This window comes from Elgaria multicarinata, chromosome 4, assembly GCF_023053635.1.
Source record: "Elgaria multicarinata webbii isolate HBS135686 ecotype San Diego chromosome 4, rElgMul1.1.pri, whole genome shotgun sequence".
In the NCBI taxonomy this organism is placed as follows: Eukaryota; Metazoa; Chordata; class Lepidosauria; order Squamata; family Anguidae; genus Elgaria; species Elgaria multicarinata.
Window position 1 is genome coordinate 73,241,341 of NC_086174.1, and position 18,527 is coordinate 73,259,867.

Consider the following 18,527-nt stretch of genomic DNA (forward strand, 5'->3'; position numbering starts at 1 on the left):
CATCTAGAAAAACCACCATGAGCAAAAAAGGAGATATTAACAACAACAACAACAACAACAACGGCAGCCCTGTTAAATTTTTTTTAAAGAAGCCTGGATCACCGCTCTGGAGAGGCCCATTTCCGCACTTCCGGAAACAGGCCTCTCCAGCCCCGCCCATCCAGGCTCCTTCTGGGTCGTCATAAGCAGCCTGAAATTGTTCATCATCAGTTTTCCACAACCCCACAGTCACCTCTGCATATCATATTCTCTATCCTGTCCTCATGGTTTATCTGCTTTGGGAGAACGAGAATTTCACTTGTACTTTCTACCTCCTTTGGGAGGATGTGGCGTTAAGGCTTGTGAGCCTTAACACCTAATTTCCCTGCTTTTAGGTGCTTGGTTGAAAGCTCTAGACCCTTAATTCATTTTGTAAACCGTAGGTGTTTTGTTTAATGAATTAGCATATTAATCAGCCTATTCTTCTGGTGCCTAATTCTACTGAGTTAAGTGGGACTTACAACTGAGGATGGTTGCACTGTATCATCCTTAGACATCCAATCAAATGTTAGTTGAATCATTTCAACTTTCCCAACCATTTCAATTAAATTGTACACATTTAGGACACAATCCTATGCATGTTTAGGATTGCACCCTTAGGGTCCTTTCTTATCCTAAAAAATTAGGAACCTGTAATCACTATGCTATAGTCAATACAATAAAATGTTGAAACATCTAAAATCTGCGCTTAACACTTTCCCCTAAAAACCTATGCAGAGGAAACAGTTTTGTTGTTCCAGTTAGAAAATACATATTATACAGCCTTAATTTTTTATTTATTTATTACATTTTTATACTGCCCATCAGCCGAAGAATTCTGGGCAGTGCACAACCAAAAACCATAAAATATAACAAGTACAAATTTAAAATGTTAAAAAGTTAAAAAGGCAATATAAAACCAGCTACATTAAAAACCAGGGAAAGCCTGTGTAAAAAGGTATGTCTTCAGTTGTATAATGTGTACATATTATACCAACTCTTGCCCGCTTGCATTAGCTGCCTATATGCTTCAGAGCTTGATTCAAGGTGCTGGTTTTAACCTATAAAGCCCTACATGGTTTGGGACTGCAATACCTGATAAAGTGCCTCTCCTGATAAGAATCTACCTGTACTCTATGCTCAGCATCTAAGGTCCTCCTCCAGGTGCCTCCTCCAAGGGAGGCTCAGAAGGTGGCAATGAGGGAGAGGGACTTTGTGTAAATTGTTTGCAGGTTTTATGCAAATGATTGTATACTGTATTTTAATGTAGATGGTTTTTAATCTTTGTAAGATGCCCAGATAGCCTCAGCTATGTGGCGGTAGAGATGATGATGATGATGAAGAGGAAGAGGAAGAAGAAGAAATCATCAATGGATGTCACTGTGAATATGGGTATCACGGAGAATATGGCTATTTAAACTATCTACAGTTCACACATCATTGTGAAATACTGTATTATTCAAGTAAAATATACAGAAATTCATGTTTAAAATTGAAATTTCTCTTCCAGAAAGGAGGAGAGAGAAATAATCCTTATATTTTCAAAATAGATCCTTGGAAGCATTTATCATCATTCAGTAACTGAATATATGGTCTTTATCTCTAAAGACTTGGCAAGTGTACTTTTATCACTTAGTGCTCATGTAAATCATATTGTTTACAAACGTATACTTAGTTCATAAATAATAATTCAGTAAAGAACAGTAGTTCTGTACACTTCATGAAAGAAAGAATCTGAAAGAATAAAAAATGTTCCATATACAGTCATAGAGAAATGGAAGGAGGATTAGGGCTTTAGAGTTTTTTTCTCTGTGAAAGACATAACTGATGTCCTCAAGCTGAATGTTGACAGGACCTCAGTCCAAGCTAAGCAGACTATTTTGTAGTTACTGTTAATTAAAATGGATTGATACCTGCTCCATTAGCCAAACTACAGTGGATGATTAAGTCTGCATACTTTCCTGAGGTAATCCCCTTTGAACATAGTGAGATTTCCATCCGAGTAGATATGCATAAGATTTCACTATATCGTTCTTGCACTGTTAGCTATAGGATGGTAAATGCCTAATGGGTTCGTTTGCTTTTAAGTTAAGTGATCTATAAAGAATCATGTAATCCTAGAACATCTTCCTCACTCTTGCCAGCTTCCATGACTAATTTTAGAAAGATGTGAAAACAATGTCAAGGAGCAATTTGCTCAAACTTCAATTAATCTGTGCTTGCCAACAGTACGCTAGTTGGCCATGAAAGCATTGTGTTACCAAAAGCACTCACACAACACAACTGAAGATACTTATTTAAAGTCTTGACTGCCAGAAGCACCACAAGATTGATCTATACTGTTTAAAAACAGGTACACTGTGAGTACATTACACTGCAAATACATTAACCTGGATTTTCCCCAGATAGTAAAGAAGTATAACCACTTTAAAGTAGCATCGTTGGCTATGAGTACTTTCAAAATATCCTAGTAATGCCATCCTATTATGCAAACCTATTTTAAGGGAATCAAATAAATAAATAAATAAATAAATAAATAAATAAATAACTGTTAACAGAATTGGGGGGGTGGAATTCTCCACTGGGTTGAGAGGGGGAAGACTCCTGAGCAGATTTGGGGCACAGGCAGCTGCATGAGGGAAGAAAGCAGGGGAAAGTCCCATCGTGTGGGCAAAGGTCTGATGCTGGATTTCACCCAAAGAATAAACCCTGGCATCTCCAGATAAGGCTGGGGAAAACTCCATTAGAAATCCTGAAAAGCCGCTGCCAGTCTGTGTAGACTGGGGGGTTGAACTTCTTTCAGCCCAAGGGCACAGTTCTACTTCAGGATGGGTCCAAAAGCAAAAGGGTTGGGGCCAAAATACCCAACATGCCAGTATATTTTAACTTAAACCTTGAACTGTCAGTAACTAAGGTGTGAGGTTAGGGGGAAGGGGTAGGGCCAGGGGGCATGTTCATCTGGGGAAACTCAGAGAGCCTTATTGGATTTTGCCCACAGCCTGGATGTTCTGCGCTCCTGGTGTAGGCAATACAGAGCTAGATGGACCAAAGGCAGCTTCCTATGTTCCTATGTTGATCTGACTGAGAATTTCTTGCCTGAGAGATCTGCAACAGGAGTGTTTCATCAAGGAGGGATTTAACAAGTAGCCCAATTACAATGACTGAGCTAGACTAGTTATTTCACAGAAATAAACAATGTGACTCTCACAATTACATTTGCTAGAGCTACACATAACCTATGTTTATAGGCAAATGTTAACTTGATTCACTTAATTAAGGAAAAATATGGCTGATAATTATAATATATAATAACAATATGTTTATTTCTTACCCGCCTCTCCCTCTGGATTGAGGCAGGGACCCACATTTAATACAAAAATATCATATAAATCAAATGCATAAAACTGATTAAAAACATACCGGACATCTTAAAATTCATCTGGGTAGGCCTGCCGAAAGAGATCAGTCTTTACAGCTGCCTTAAACTCAGAGAGAGTATTAAGTTGACGAATCTCCTCCGGCAGGCCATTCCACAGTCTGGGAGCAGCAGAAGAGAAGGTTCTCTGGGTAACAGTTGTCAGCCTAGTTTTGGCTGACTGGAGTAAATTCTTCCCAGAGAACCTGAGTGTGCGGGGTGGATTATCAACATTATGAAGGAATACACAAGGGAAATCAGGCAAAAAGGAACTAGTAGGAGCTATAATTAGCACATAATGGAGTGACATTTCCAGAAGACATTGGCATTTTATATTGGAAGTGCTTTGTAAAGTGGTTCATTATGTTCTCAACCTAAGCGGGATCTGCCCAGTCTAAAAATACATTTCAAATATCACTATACTTTTTCAAACATAACTACTGAATACAATGGCAATTATTTGTAATACAGGATATACAGTTTTTGCTGTGTACTGGTAATGAAGAGTGAATGCACATAGAGAAACGGAGCAGCTACCTGAATCAAACCAGGATTTATCATGTCACACATGCATATGTCCCATGTTTAATGATGACTTGGTTACAAAGCCACAGGACTTTGTCACTAGAGGGAGTTCTGATCTCACACATCATATTAGGTAGGTATATCTGACAGCATGGAAAGCTGCAAAATGTGACTGATCCTTTCCTTTGCAGCTCATTTTCTGATAAAGATTGCCACCCCCCAAACTGCTTTACTACATATAGGGGAAAAGATTTTCAAAATGGATAATTGTTATTGAAAATAAACTCTCTACTGATAACGAGTGCATGTAATAGTGATGTGGGCAGCACAGAAGAATAAGTTTATTTGAATTGTTGGGTGAGCAGTGATGCAGGGCACAAAATTTCCCAGTCCTTTAGTTTTCTGCAGAAAACTTTCCATTTCAATGATTAGTAACAATGAACAGATGCCAATTGCAAGTACATTATTAGACAAACTTGGTGGTTTGAAAGTTTCAATTAATGTTTTCAGGTGCTTATCCCTAGCAAGAATATGAGGAAATAAGTATATGTCATTAAAATACATACATATTTCAGAACAATTTAGCCTAATTTGCATTGGAAAATTACATCACTGTGGGTGAGCCTTTGCCATTCCAGTGGCTGTTTACATTTAAGATCTCACATTAAAAACAACTTGTTTACTTTTTGAAAAAACACTGGAACAGAAAATAATGTATAGGAGCTGCAGCACACAAATCAAACCTAACAAAAAATAATAACAAGGGCACATTTTTACACATGTAAGCTCATAGGGGAAGTAGAGAAAAGAGAAATGGGGGAAAATTGACTTGGCATTACTTATGATTATGCATGAGCAAAATACTATTTACAACTTGTTAGCAGATCATTGCAACTCAAACTAAGGCCGTTGCTAGACGAGGGTTTTGCCTGGTGCGAGGCCCAGGCTCCCTGCAGTGTGTGCAGGGAACGCACAGGGGATCCCGGGGTCAGGCTGGGCTAAACCCTCCCTTGACCCGGAATAACTGGATCCGCTTATGGCCCGGTTTTTCTGCAGCCCCAGGCTCAGCCCGGGGCTGCAGAAGGTCTAGTTAGTTCCGTGGCTTTTCCCAGCTGCTCACTTACTCACGAGTAGCTGGGAAAAGCCACGCACTGGGCACAGCGCTCCGCACTGTGCCCATCGGGCTGGGGAGGGGGGAGATCACAGACAGGGGGGCGGAGGGGGCATCGGACATGGCGAGTGGGCGAGAGAGCACGGGGGTGGACAGTTAGCGTGGGGGTGGACGTGGCAAGCGGGGGGGTGGACATGGCAAGCGAGCGAGCGGGCGAGCGAAGGGGTGAGTGGGAGGGTGAGCGGACGGACGTGCGAGCAAGGGGGCAAGTGGGGGGGGCATCCTACATTGTGGGGGGGGAAATTGGGGGCAGGGGGAGTGGGGAACCCTTTTTTAAAAAAACAAGGACTTACCTTTTCGTTGGTGCGCTCCTGCGCACATGGCCCTTTAAGGTTTTTTTTAAAATGCAGGATGCGACGGGGCTTTCCTTTCCCCGTCACATCTTATGTGTAGAAAAGGGCGACGGCCCGCGCTAGCTGTGGCGCAGCCTCACTCCTTCTCCTCTCCGCATTAACTGGTAGGTCTAGCAAGACCCTAAATTGGTTGACACTTTGTTATCTCAGTAAAGAGTCTTTTAATGATCTTCTGGTACTAAATTAATGCACACAGTGCAAACTGTTTTATGTAAAACAGTACCGCAAGCTTCCTTTAGGTTTGCAAAACTTTCAGTTGATAATCCAGGATAGATTATGAAATACACCATGGATGAAATGCATCATAGAGACTAACATCAAATGGGTTTCCAGATGCCTCACCACACTACCCTGGAGCCTGATAAAGCCTGCCACCTGAAGATAAGTATTGGAAGAGGTGCTTGGTGAAGAAGGACTGAATAATGTCAAGAGTCTGAGGCCTTAGCTAGACCTAAGGTTTATCCCGGGATTGTCCCTGCTTGCTCCTGGGATCCCCTGTGTGTCATTTACATGAACAGGGATGATCCCGGGATAAACTTTAGGTCTAGCTAAGGCCTGAGTGTATGTGGGGCTTGTAGGAGGACTGGCAATCTTTACCTCCCCAGTTGAAAGATGGGGACAGGACTAAGATAGGAGATCCAGGTGGGAACTGAGCCCAACAAAGTCATGAGTGAGAGGTTTGGCTACCCAGCCAGTACTTGTAGGCTAATTGTGAAGAAAACCATATTGCCTTTGTGGAATGGAGATTTATTTATCCTTGTAGGGAGTGCTTTTTTAAAATTTCTGTGTTACACTTTATTTTCTCTCCTTTATTCTCTCTAGTGCTCAGCTCCTGGATTTGCTTACTGTATTTGTACTGTTTTATTTGATATTGTATGTATTTATGTCCCCAAAGCATGGCTATTTCTAATTGTTCTTACTGTATTCCTTTTTTAAAAAAAATAATATTGCTGTTACATTTATGCTGTTCATTTGTTATGCTGTTAGCCGCTTTGGGCACAATTTTGTACAATATATAAATAATTAGATGATGATGATGATATAGGGTAATGACTCAACAACAGGTTGGTATTATGGATCTGGACTGCAGAATAGAAACTGACAATACAAGTGCAATTGCAATCTTAAAGATGTTTACTCAGAGTTAGAAGCGAGTCCCACTATTTTCAGTGGGTTACTCCCAAATAAGCGAGCATAGGATTTTATTTAGTTAGTTATTATATGTATTATTACATGTATATTCTGACTTTTTTACTCTTGCAAGGTTCTCCTCTTCTCCATTTTATCCTTACAACACTGTAAGGTAGGATAGGCTGAGAGTCAGTGATTGGCCCAAGGACACCCAGTGAGCTTCATGGGCGAGTGGCTCTAGTACCCAGATCTCCCAAATCCCAATCCAAGACTCTAACCACTAAACTACAACCTCAGATTGCAACCTGAGTTAAGTAAATCAGAACACTCTTGTTTGTGAAGGCTAACAGCTCGATCCTAAACTCATCTACAATTCATTCATCAAGTTCTATTAATTTTGATAGGCTTCACTACCAAATATACTTTGAACAACATCTTTAGCCATGCACCTGCAAATAAAAAGTGTAAGCTCCATCTTGACCATAGATCCTATGTGTGTTCATTTCCTCTCAGCTCCCATTTGCAAAATGGAGACAACCGCCACTCACTGTTATGGGGCAAATACAAAAGACTGCAAAGACATAAATTTAATATGTCATATAAATTATTTATGGTAGCCATTAAATGCGAACTATCAATTGTAAAATCAGGATGGAGACAAGTTTTCTTTTTTAAAAAAGGATCCTTACTTCAAAATCCTGCAAAACATTTTTTTTTTTTATCCAGAGACAACACCACAGTGGGACAAAAGTAGTGTGTACTTTACACACTATGGGAAGCTGGACCAGACCTATAAAGCAGTTCCAACTTGATTGGACCTATAAAAAGCAATTGTTAGTCTCCAGCCTCATACAGGTTTTTTGTTTTTTTAAAAATGAGGGAAATAGAGGTAAAGCCACGGTGGTTCAATATGAGCTCACCACATCTTCCAGCTCTGCCTCTGTCAGTTAAAAGGCATTTCAAGAAACAATGCCCTGAACTATTATTATCTACAGTATAATTGCACAGATTTTGCAAAGACCTCCACCCCCTGTGATAAAGAAAACATCAGACAAGGGTTGAAAGTTGTTTCTGGTGTGCTCTCACATTATAGAAAGAGTAAAATGAGTCATGCCTATTGGACATAAAGATTTCAAGGGAGAAATATCAGCCAGGCCGGTGTAATCCACAGCAGCATGCTCAAAAAGTTATTGCACACAGACTCTTGAGCACCTTCACTTGCCTGCATATGTATGCCACCAGGGTGGTTATGAGAATTGGTTCTATCCATGCACATCCCTCTAGCCTTCTTCAAGCATTATGAAATAGAAAAAGTGGAATGGAAACAGGGATTTGTGCACCAAGGCCCGCCTCTTCCACTCTCAACCTCCCTATATCAAGGGAAAAGTCTTCTGTGAGTCTGCAACTGCATTTGGATGAATGCAGTTACAATCCCCTATGGGACTTGGAAGCCTGTGCCATCAACATCTGCACCTTGAGTTGGGCTCAGTAGGGAAAAGGCACTCACAGACAAACCTCCTGACTGTTAGAGCAGTACGACAATGGAACCAGTTACCTAGGGAGGTTGTGGGCTCTCCCACACTAGAGGCATTCAAGAGGCAGCTGGACAATCATCTGTCAGGTATGCTTTAGGGTGGATTCCTGCACTGAGCGGGGGGTTGGACTTGATGGCTTTATAGGCCCCTTCCAACTCTACTATTCTATGATTCTATGTAGCTCCTTCAGAAATTATATCATATGGCTCTACCAAGGCAAACCAACCAGAACAACAGCTGCATCTTATACTAACTCAAGCTTCCAAACTATTTTCCAGGGCAGCACCACATATAACAAATTACAGTCATCCAACCTAGAGGTTGGTAGTACATGGATTACCATCGCCAGACTATCCCTATCCAGGAAAAGTTGTGGCTGACAAGCCAGCTGAAGCTGGTAAAAAGTGCTCTGGACCATCATGACCATGGGCTTCAAGAGACAATGTTGGATCCAAGAATACCCCAAGCTGCACACCTGCTCCTTCAGGGAGAGTGCAGCCCAATCTAGAACAGGTTGTACACCAACTTCCTGGATATGGGAACTGCCAACCCAGTGTCTCCACCTTGTCATGATTCAGCTTCAATTTACTGGTCCACATCCAGCCCATTGTTGAGGCCAGACAGCAGTTCAGCACCTCGACAACCTCACCTGGATCCAATGACAAAGAGAAACAGAGCTGAGTGTCATCAGCATACAGATAACACCTAATATTAAATCCTCAGATGACCTTCTCCAGCGGTTTCATACAGATATTAAAAAACACGTTGGAAAAGATGGAGCCTTGTAGGACTCCACAGCTCAAATGCCATGGATTCCATCAAAAATCTGCCAATGTTATTTTCTACGACTGATCTTGCAGGTATGAACCAAACCACTATAGCACTGTGGCCTCTTATATCATGGTCAATGGTATCAGAAACCACTGAGAAGTCAAGGGGTATCAGCAGTGTTGCACTCCCCATCTCTTACCTAGTAAATTCTTTATACTGTTTCTATTATGTTGTATTTTGATATATATATTTAATTGTTGTAAACTCTCCAGAGAGCCTCAGCTATGGGGTGGTATAGAATAAAATAAATAATAATGGTGCTGGTGGTGGTGGTGGTGATGATGATGATGATGATGATGATGATGATGATGATGATTTACAAAGCCTCTCCTCAGGTTTTCCTACACTCACTCACTCTAAATTGCTCAGATTGTTTTATCAGGGAGATGAACTCCATGCTGATAATTCCATTTATGAAGCAGTCTTACATTTCCCAAAGTAAGTGCACAAGCTCAGTTTTCCTAAAAACAAAAGAAGGGGGGAAAGGGACCTTGAAAGTTTGCAATAACAATGAACACTTCAGCCCAACACAAGCAGCAGGCTATTAGGAACTGCTAACCCTCTTAGGGGGATGTAAAAAACAAACAACAAAAGTGCATTTTTATTTACATTCATGTTAATTTATTTATTCATAAGCACTTGTAAAACTACTTAGTAATGTACACTGTTTGGCATCCACCTGGCCAGTTTTTTGCTGAACCTGATCAGATTATTTTATGCCCAAACTGGCCCCATTATAAATGACCTATTTATAAATGACCCCATTATAAATGACTGGGGATGGGGGGAAAGTAGTAAAAGAAATTGCAACTGTCAAAACACTACCCAAGCTGGCTTGAAATTGGGCATGCTGATACGTACTAGTATTAAGTAAAGTACTCCCAATGCAAAGTTAGGAAAGGCAGCTTCACAACCAGACATTTTCAAGTATGGCCTTTGAAATGGACAGTTATCTTTATGTGCACGGAATGGTCAACATTGTCCACTATAAACACATGTTAGAGAATTCTTGGATATAAAAGGAAAAAAGCTGTTTTCCAGTCTTCAGACTGAATTCTAAAGAGCCACATGCTAGGAAAGTCTATAAAACCCCTTCCTCATGATCAAGAAATGGTAGATTTTACAGGATCTGTATTGGATTTAGTCAGGGTTTTGTCAGATTTGCAATTTTCTCAACTACTATCCAAATACGGAATTAACATTTTCTAGAAAGTTCTGTGAATTTGTTACTTCTTGACTGAACAGAGTTAGTATAATACAGCTATGGACAAATATGAACACATAATGTAATGTAATGCAATACTATATTAATAAACAATCCATGTACTCCTGCCAAGACACTTCAGGGTAGGTCTCCTTTAAACATGATGACTCATGTGCACTATACAGCAGTTAAAACTAGGTCATCAGCAAACAGCATAGTTCTGAGCCAAGGATCCAGTTAAGAAAACACATATATAGCCAGAGAGGTGGGATCATGTTATGCTGCCAGAAACACATGTAGGAAACACGTCCATTCAGAAAAGGTTCTGTCATAGATTAGTGAATAGCAAAAGATTGCTACTGCTTAAGGGAAGGAAAAAAAGACAAGCATGTAATATACTTTAGTAACTCTAACAATAAGGATGTGACATAATTTTCCATTTTCTGCTTCTCCAAGCATGCCACTATGATACTGTTAAAGAAAATGCTTTGTTTTCCCTCACACATAATAGTATGCCCCCACAATTCAGGGTAAAAAGCGTTCTTCTGTTACTCTGCTGGACTTCAGCAAAGCATATGCTTCTAGCCATACCAGCATGGCTCAGAAGGAACATAGTAGACTCTTGTAGACTCTAACCTACGGAGTTCAGTTTCCATAGCAATTGTGGTTTGTGGATGCTTTTCTGCTGAATCTGCAGCTTGCTAAGAGACACACTGATGATGATGTAGAAGGTTGCCATTCAGCCAAAAGCTGTCATTTTCTAAAGCTTATACTATATAGAAGCCTCTAATCATCTACTAAGATGAAAACAAGCTCCACTTCCCAAACATGGTCAGCTAAAACAAAGTGGATGCTTCCATTTCAAATCAATTAAATGCAACTGTGACAATAATTCCGATTTTTATTTCTTAAAAACACACACAAAATGAGCCCTTAGCTTTTGCTAGCTTTCAGTCTAATGTTGTTTCATGTCAAGAACAGCAGTCTCAGAAATTCAGATATTTAATAATATATCAAAGTTTTGCTTGGGAACACAAAGTTCAAACATTTTGTGTTCCCAAGTAAATTTTGGGCCATATTTGTATAGGTGTAAATATGTATCATATAGAGAATATATTATAATTTAATATATTTTTATCATTTTATTTAATGCATTTCTTAACCACCTTTCAAGACTTCAATCTCCCCAAGACACAATATAAAATATACAATTCTACATGAGTACAAGTTTAAAAAGTCATAAATTAATTTAAAAGCAAATTTAAGAATTAATCAGTAACACAAACATGGAACCAGCCATATATTCCTTGAAAGTTCCATAGGGTAGAGACCAGATGCTACGGTGCTTAAGTACTTAGCCAAACCTGCCTATAGAGTAATAGTCTTAAGAAAGATGGAAAAGAATATGCAAGGGTTTTTTTAATTAAAAAATAAATAATAGGAATACTACTCACAGCTCAAAACCTGTACTTCTAGGTCATCCAAACTGTCCATAAAGACAGGATGCTTACCTGTAACTGTAGTTCTTTGAGAGGTCAACTATTCATTCATACACATGGGCTCTGTATCTGTGCAGAACCCATTCAGGAAACTTCAATAACTGAAGAATTTTAGGCAGGAACCCTCTCCTACAGTCCCCATGTACATATCCCTAGTGGGTATCCACCTATTCTTTCAGATCCTTGAGACTGCCAATTGCAGACTCAGAACTGAGCGAAACCTCAATACTAACATCCACATTGAAGTGGGAATGATGGGAGGGTTGTGTAAATGCACAGATGACCACTCAAAGAACTACAGTTACAGGTAAGCAACCTGTCTTTTTTCTTTGTGGACTCTGTGCATCACATATATTGGCCAAGTAGCAAGCTAACTTACCAGATGCGGGTCACTGTCCTACTGTAACATTGCAGGCAGTACGGCTCATTCAAAAGAACAATCCATCCTGGCCCACACATCAAGCCTGTAATGGCTAATGAAATTAGATGTCAGCGACCATGTAGCTACCCTGTACATTTTGGGGAAGGTGACTCCTCTTTGAAATGCCGCTGATGTTGCTACAGCATGAGTGGAATGCACCCCTTACTGGGTCCAAAAGTTTGGGACCAGACAATTTGTAAGCTAGTTTTATGGCATGGACCACCCAAAAGTTAATCTCTGTGATGACAACAGGTGTCCATGACGTTTATCCACATAGCAGATAAATAAGCAAGGAGACTGTCAAAGAATTCAGTCCCTGATGTACAGTATACATGGCCAGCGCTCTCTGAACATCCAAGGCATGAAAGGAGTACTCAAGCTGCGTAGTAGGGGAAGATACATGATGTCATGTCAGAGTACCACCTTATCGTCATAGATGGCATATAAGGTGGGTCAACGAGCAATGTGCACAATTCACTGGACGTACGAACTGAAGTAATTGCTACCAAGAAAGCCATCTTCCAAGAGAGGAACCAGAGGTCCACCATCGCAAGCTGTTCAAAAGGTTTGGCAGTCAAAGTCTGCAGAATAATGGACAAACTCCATCTTCATTTGGGGTGGGTGTGGTGATGTTCCATACCCCAGAGGAACTGCTTGACCATCACATGTAAAAATACAGAAAGACTGGGAAATGAGAAGCTGAGATAGGTGCCAGGTTTACTCGTAGGGAGGTAAGTTTCAGCCCTTTTTCAAACAGAGATAGCAAAAACTGTAAAACCTTGTGCAATAAGAATCAAAGAGGGTCAAAACTGCTAATAGAGGCAAACAAAATGCTGCCCGCTTATGAGCATAGCAGAGAGTCATGGTTAGTTTACAAGCTGCATCAATTATGCACTTTACCACTGAAGAGACATGACTGGGTGCCCAAGTTAGTGGATCCATCACGTGGTCAAGCAAACCATGCCAAAGTCTGGAAGCCCAATCCTGCCTCAATCCCAAGTAAGAAGGCTCAGAATCGAAGGAAATCAGAGAGGAGAAAAGGGAGGGGGTGAACCACAAGTATGCAGTTGGACCTGTCTGTCATTATTTTTACTAACATTTTCATGATGAGCAAGAATTGGGAGAACAAGTAAAATGTCCCTGTCCACCAAAAGGTTAAAGCATCTCCAAGAGATCTCACATCCACTCCTGCTCTGCTGCAAAAGTTCAAGCAAGCATTGTTTCTGCCCAAAGAAACAAAGCAATTTCTGTATTGCCCCAATGCTGCAATAGGTCTGCCAACACCGTCCTGTCCAACACCCACTTGTGGGATGCCAGGTAAGTACAAGTCAACTGGTCAGCAACAACATTGTACACACCAGCAATATGTACTGCTACTAGTCTAATTCAATGGGGGATGCACCAGCTGAAGATGCAGTGGGTGAGATCAATGAAAGGAAGAGATTTTGTCAGATCCAATGATGAACTGAAGGAAGCGTTGGCATTTCTCAATTCAGAGGGAGACAATCATGGGGTCTAGGACTGGCCATGGCCTTACCTATTTTGTTTCTGCAATTGCCATGTGCATGAACGCCAGCTGATCTGCAACTTTCAACACACAAATCTAGGAATGTAGCTCTTTGCCACAGTCTAATGTTTGATATGCTGGCTTAGCTCTCTCCACAAGTGGTCAACATATAAACCAGAGGTGATATGTCTCAGGAGAAACCAGGCTTGATTTTAGAACTGCCTAACACTTGCTGCTAAAGAGAAGCCTAGTCAAATTAACAATTCATTGTTGCAAACCATGCCTGGTGGCTCTTTCTGGAGTTGAAAGGTGGTAAACAATCACAGAAGTCAGAAATTCCACGAGTTCCTCATAAGCCAAAAGTAACACAGAAAATAAATGTCTACTGGATACATCTTTGGTGAATCTTCACAGGTGATATAGTACAGTACAATATCCCTTGCCACCTAGAATGTAATAGAAATTTTTGGAATTAATTTACATTTGAGCTCATTATCATAGCTAAAATAGATTTTGCCCCTTTTGTGGAAATTTCACTTGCTGTGATTTGTCCGTGCTGGCACAACCTTAAATGCAGAACAAAGCCTAAAACAACCAACAATTTCAGCTACAATAACATTCCTTTGATTAGGTTGAATGCTCAACTCCTTAAAAATAAAACTATTACACAAATATTTACTTTTACAAAGGGTCAAGGGAAAAGTATATTTTTTCATAAGAAAGCCAGATGTTTAATTTCTTCTCCAAAATGATACTTCTGCTGATAACTAGCGTTTAGTCCCGGTTTTAAAAAAGGTTCATGTTTCATTTCCTCTACTGAAAGATCCACATCACAAAATACTGCCCAAGTATTCAGTATATGTTGAAATCACTCCATGCAATTTTGTAGGGAGAAAGAAAAAGAAAGAAAGAAACATTTTCGTAAAACTACGATAGTAGTTAATATATTCCGACATAAAACGCTCATGCTCAACAAATCACTATTTAGTTCAATAGCTATTTTGAACCTAATCCATACCCCTGTACATGCTTTGATATACATGTACAGTTGTTGTGCAAACAGGCTTTCAATTCAAATGCAGCTCTAACACACATCCCTGTGTGCATGGGACTCGCCTGGCTCCTACCTTGTGGTCTTTTTGGAACCACATGAAAAGCTTTTCATTCTTCCAGGCTTTGTCATCCTTCATTTAAAAAATTGTGTTAGTAGTACATTTTTAGATTTCTGCATTGCTGTTGGCTTTTACTTTTACTTTAATTTTTACTTTGGTTTGCTTTTTTTAATTTAAACTGAAGGTACTCGTATTATGTTTTATTTTATTTTTTACACTTTATGTTCTTAAGTTTTGTTTTGTGAACCACTAGGGTTGTCAGATCTCCAGCTCTGGTCCCAAGACTCAGGTTTTGGATCTATTTTCAGGGTGTCAAGCTTAATACTCAGGGTTTTCAGCTAGTTTCAAACTACTACCATTTAATCTTGAGTTTTGCAGCAACTTTTTTAAAATCACTCATTCTGAAAAAAGAAAAAAAATCCATAAGAGGCGTTTTTTCTTCATCTTGCAAATGATTCCCTCAATTAGACAGTGGGAATAAATACCACTCAACGCAGGTGATCTGAAGCAGAATGGAGCATGATCAGCACAGGCAGGGGGAGTGGAGACAAGAGCTACTTGAAGGAGATGCAAGAGATAACTTCAGAGAGAGTGACTGAGAGACCATTATCACAAGAATGATTCAGCCCCCAGGAAGAAACACGAGTGCAGACTTTCTGTCGCAGCTGCCGCTGTGCTGAGCACCAGGAGGGATGGGGGAGGAACGAGGCAGCCAGAGGAGGATGAGGAGAGGGACACAGGGTGCCCAAACCACCTCTCCTCCCTCTGACCTCCCTTTGGCTGCCCGTTCCTTCTCTCACCCTGTTTTTTTAATTATTATTATCTGTATCTGCGCAGCTTCGCAGATACAGATAAAAAAATCAGGGTGGGGGAAGGAATGGCCTCGTTTTTCTCCTCCCTCTCGCCATTTTTCAATTATTATTATTTACCATGGGGCTCTGCTGAGCAACTGGAAGTCCGCCTCCTTCTCTGTCCAGCCAATGGCAACCAATCAGGGGATGCCATTACCTGTGGCATGCCTTGCAGACAAAAAAGTCGGGGTAAGTGCCCAACCTCTTTTCAGTGGAGTTTCTGGGGTTTGCCCCCGGATGTAGATGACCTGCTGCTACTGCGAATCCACCCCAGGGCAAACCCATCATCTAGACAAGCCCTCAATCACAGAATAGAAGACAGGCAAGACACTGAGTGAATGAGTGAGTGAGTGACACAGTAGGTACTGGGGATGGGAAAGACAGTTTTCATTTGCAATATGAATGTGCTGCTCATATCCCTGCCTGTCTTGCTTACCTGTCTCTGTTGCTTATGTGGAACTTCCCAGAGGTAAGTTAGTCCACATCTGTAATAATGCACAACTAGCATGGGTTGTGCCTTTCTTTTTCCATTTGAGCTGCTGTACAATTGGAGCAGATCTTTAGCTTACTGGCTCCCTTGCATAGAAAAAAAAAAGTAAAGTTCCCCAACACATGTGGTTTCTTTTAGTTTAATTGTTAGTTTAAAAACTATTTTCATCCTTAAGACAGCATAATTATCTGAGATTGTTATTGGCAATTTCATGTCTATTCAAGAGTTCCACAGAGTTCGGTGGAATATACTTCCAGGTAAATATGTACAAGATTGCAGCCTGAGTCAGATATGTTTGAATTTTATCAACCTCTGTGTTCTAAATAATTTCATATGGGCATTCATTCATTTATTTACAGTATTTTCATGCAACGTCTCATCCAAAAAAATCTCCCACAGTGGTTTAGGGCAAAAGAAGAAGGGGAAGTAATTCTGTTAGCAGGCCTGGTCAAATGGCATTGCCCTCCCTCTCATCTTCCTCATTTCAGCCTACTGAAAAGGCTGCTTTTGCAATCCCTATCCTGCAACTGCAACTTGAAGATGGGGAAAAGATTCCTGCAACCAGGCCCCGGCCTTTACGGCAGTGCTTTGGCGCTAAAAGGCACCTTGCTGCATTTGCGTTCCTTCCTGGCATCTGCACGGGAAGGAAGGCAAGTGCAAATTTTCCGCCCCCACCCCGCCTCTGGAAAAGTAAAAAAAATGGGGGGGAGCCCTCCCCTCCCCTTTTTAAAAAAATGTATAATCTATATCTGCGGAGGCAGATACAGATTATGAGTGAGCCAATGGAGGATGCAAGAGGGACTGGGCAAACCATGTCTCCTCCCCCTGGCTGCCTGTTCCTCCCCACCCACCCACATTTCTTTTTATTTTTATTACCTCTATCTGCGGAGCTCCACAGATACAGATAGTAAAATTTAAGGAGGGAAATGAGGGGAGGAAAGACCCGTTCCTCTACTCCCCCCCTTTTTTGTTTTTGTTTTACTTTTCCAGACACGCTGGGCTGCCCATGGCAACCAATCAGGGGGTGCCATGGGCTCTGCTGCCAAAAAAGTTGGGTTAAGTGCCTGACTTTTTGGGAGCAGAGTTTCTGGGGTTTGTTCCCAGATGGCTTCACAATGGTGGCTGTGACATGTAAATGACGTGCTGCTACCGTGAAGCCAACCCAGAGCAATCCTTTCGTATAGACGTGCCCCAGGAAAAAAGTGTCATTTCAAGATGACTGGAGACACGATGAATTTATAGAATGGATAGTGAAAGTTGACACCACTACTTCAAAGTGCCGACACTATAATATTAACTTTATAGTTAAATATGATGGCATCAAGGCCATCTTGGAAGCATCTGGTAAGGGAAATGCACATTAAAACCTCAAGAACAGCAAGGCGGAATGCAGCCTTGTCATCCTTCTTTTCACAGACTCAGAGTTTAGAGGCTCTCTTTGTTGCATCTGTAGAGGTTGGCAGCATATACTATACTGTCATGCACCAGCCCAGTTACTACAAATTGTGGAATAAAAGTCGCATCAACAACGTTTGTTTGAGGACTCTGGTGTTGTCAAGAAAATGAGTGATGGGGGAACCAAGTCAGACAGCATAATTCAAAATGTGCCTGGACCCAAATCAGTTGACAATGTTGTGCAGGCACTGGGTGGCCATTCAACAGTAACAACAAAATATCATTTTTCTGCAGACACTGATACCTCTAATAAGGGCTTCTGTAAAATGTTTCCTGTGATTGTCTGGTACTTTGATGCTGACCTATGCATTTAGGAGAAACTGCTGGACTTTTATAAGTTACCATCAGAGGCTGATGTTGCTATCAGTGACAGCCTTCTCAGAATTTAAAATGAACTTGGGTTATCTACTGAAATCATAGTTGCTTATGAAGCAGACAATGCTGCTGCAAATTATGTGGCAAAGAAGTCTGTATTCCAGATACTGAAAACACACAAGAGTTCTCTTGTCAGGGCCGACAGTTATTGCCATGGGTTCCACAATGCTGCCAGACATGCCTGTTTAAAGATCAAGTATGATGTGGAAGCTCTTGTTCATAAAGTTTACGCTGAGTTCTCCCGGAGTACCCATAAACTGAGAAACTCAAAGAATGCTTTGAGAAGCTTGGCATGAAGTTCCATACACTTTTAAGCCATGGAAACACTTGGTGGCTCTCGCTCGCTCGCTCATCTCATGGCCTGTTATTAAATCCTATTTTCTGGAGCTGGAGGAAGAGCAGATCAGTAACACCATATGACAGTTTATTACTGATCAGGCAGATGAGATAACAACGGATACCACTTCCCAAATTTCATTCCCAGAGTATTGCCTCTATTTTGTGCATCATTTCATGAAAATGTTCCATGATTCTATTATTTTTGGCAGAAAACATGCAGATAGTCCACAATTGTACACATTGGTATACAACTTGAGTGAGAAACTAGTTAACCACAGGGACAATAGCTAATCAC

At 40.9% G+C, this 18,527-nt stretch overlaps 1 protein-coding gene across 1 annotated transcript in view; it reads right to left on the reverse strand.

Annotated features, from left to right (window-relative positions):
* The window catches only part of PLEKHG1 (pleckstrin homology and RhoGEF domain containing G1), a 138,634-nt gene that overhangs the window by 99,046 nt on the left and 21,061 nt on the right, over window positions 1–18,527 (reverse strand). The gene's annotated exons all lie outside the window — the stretch shown is intronic.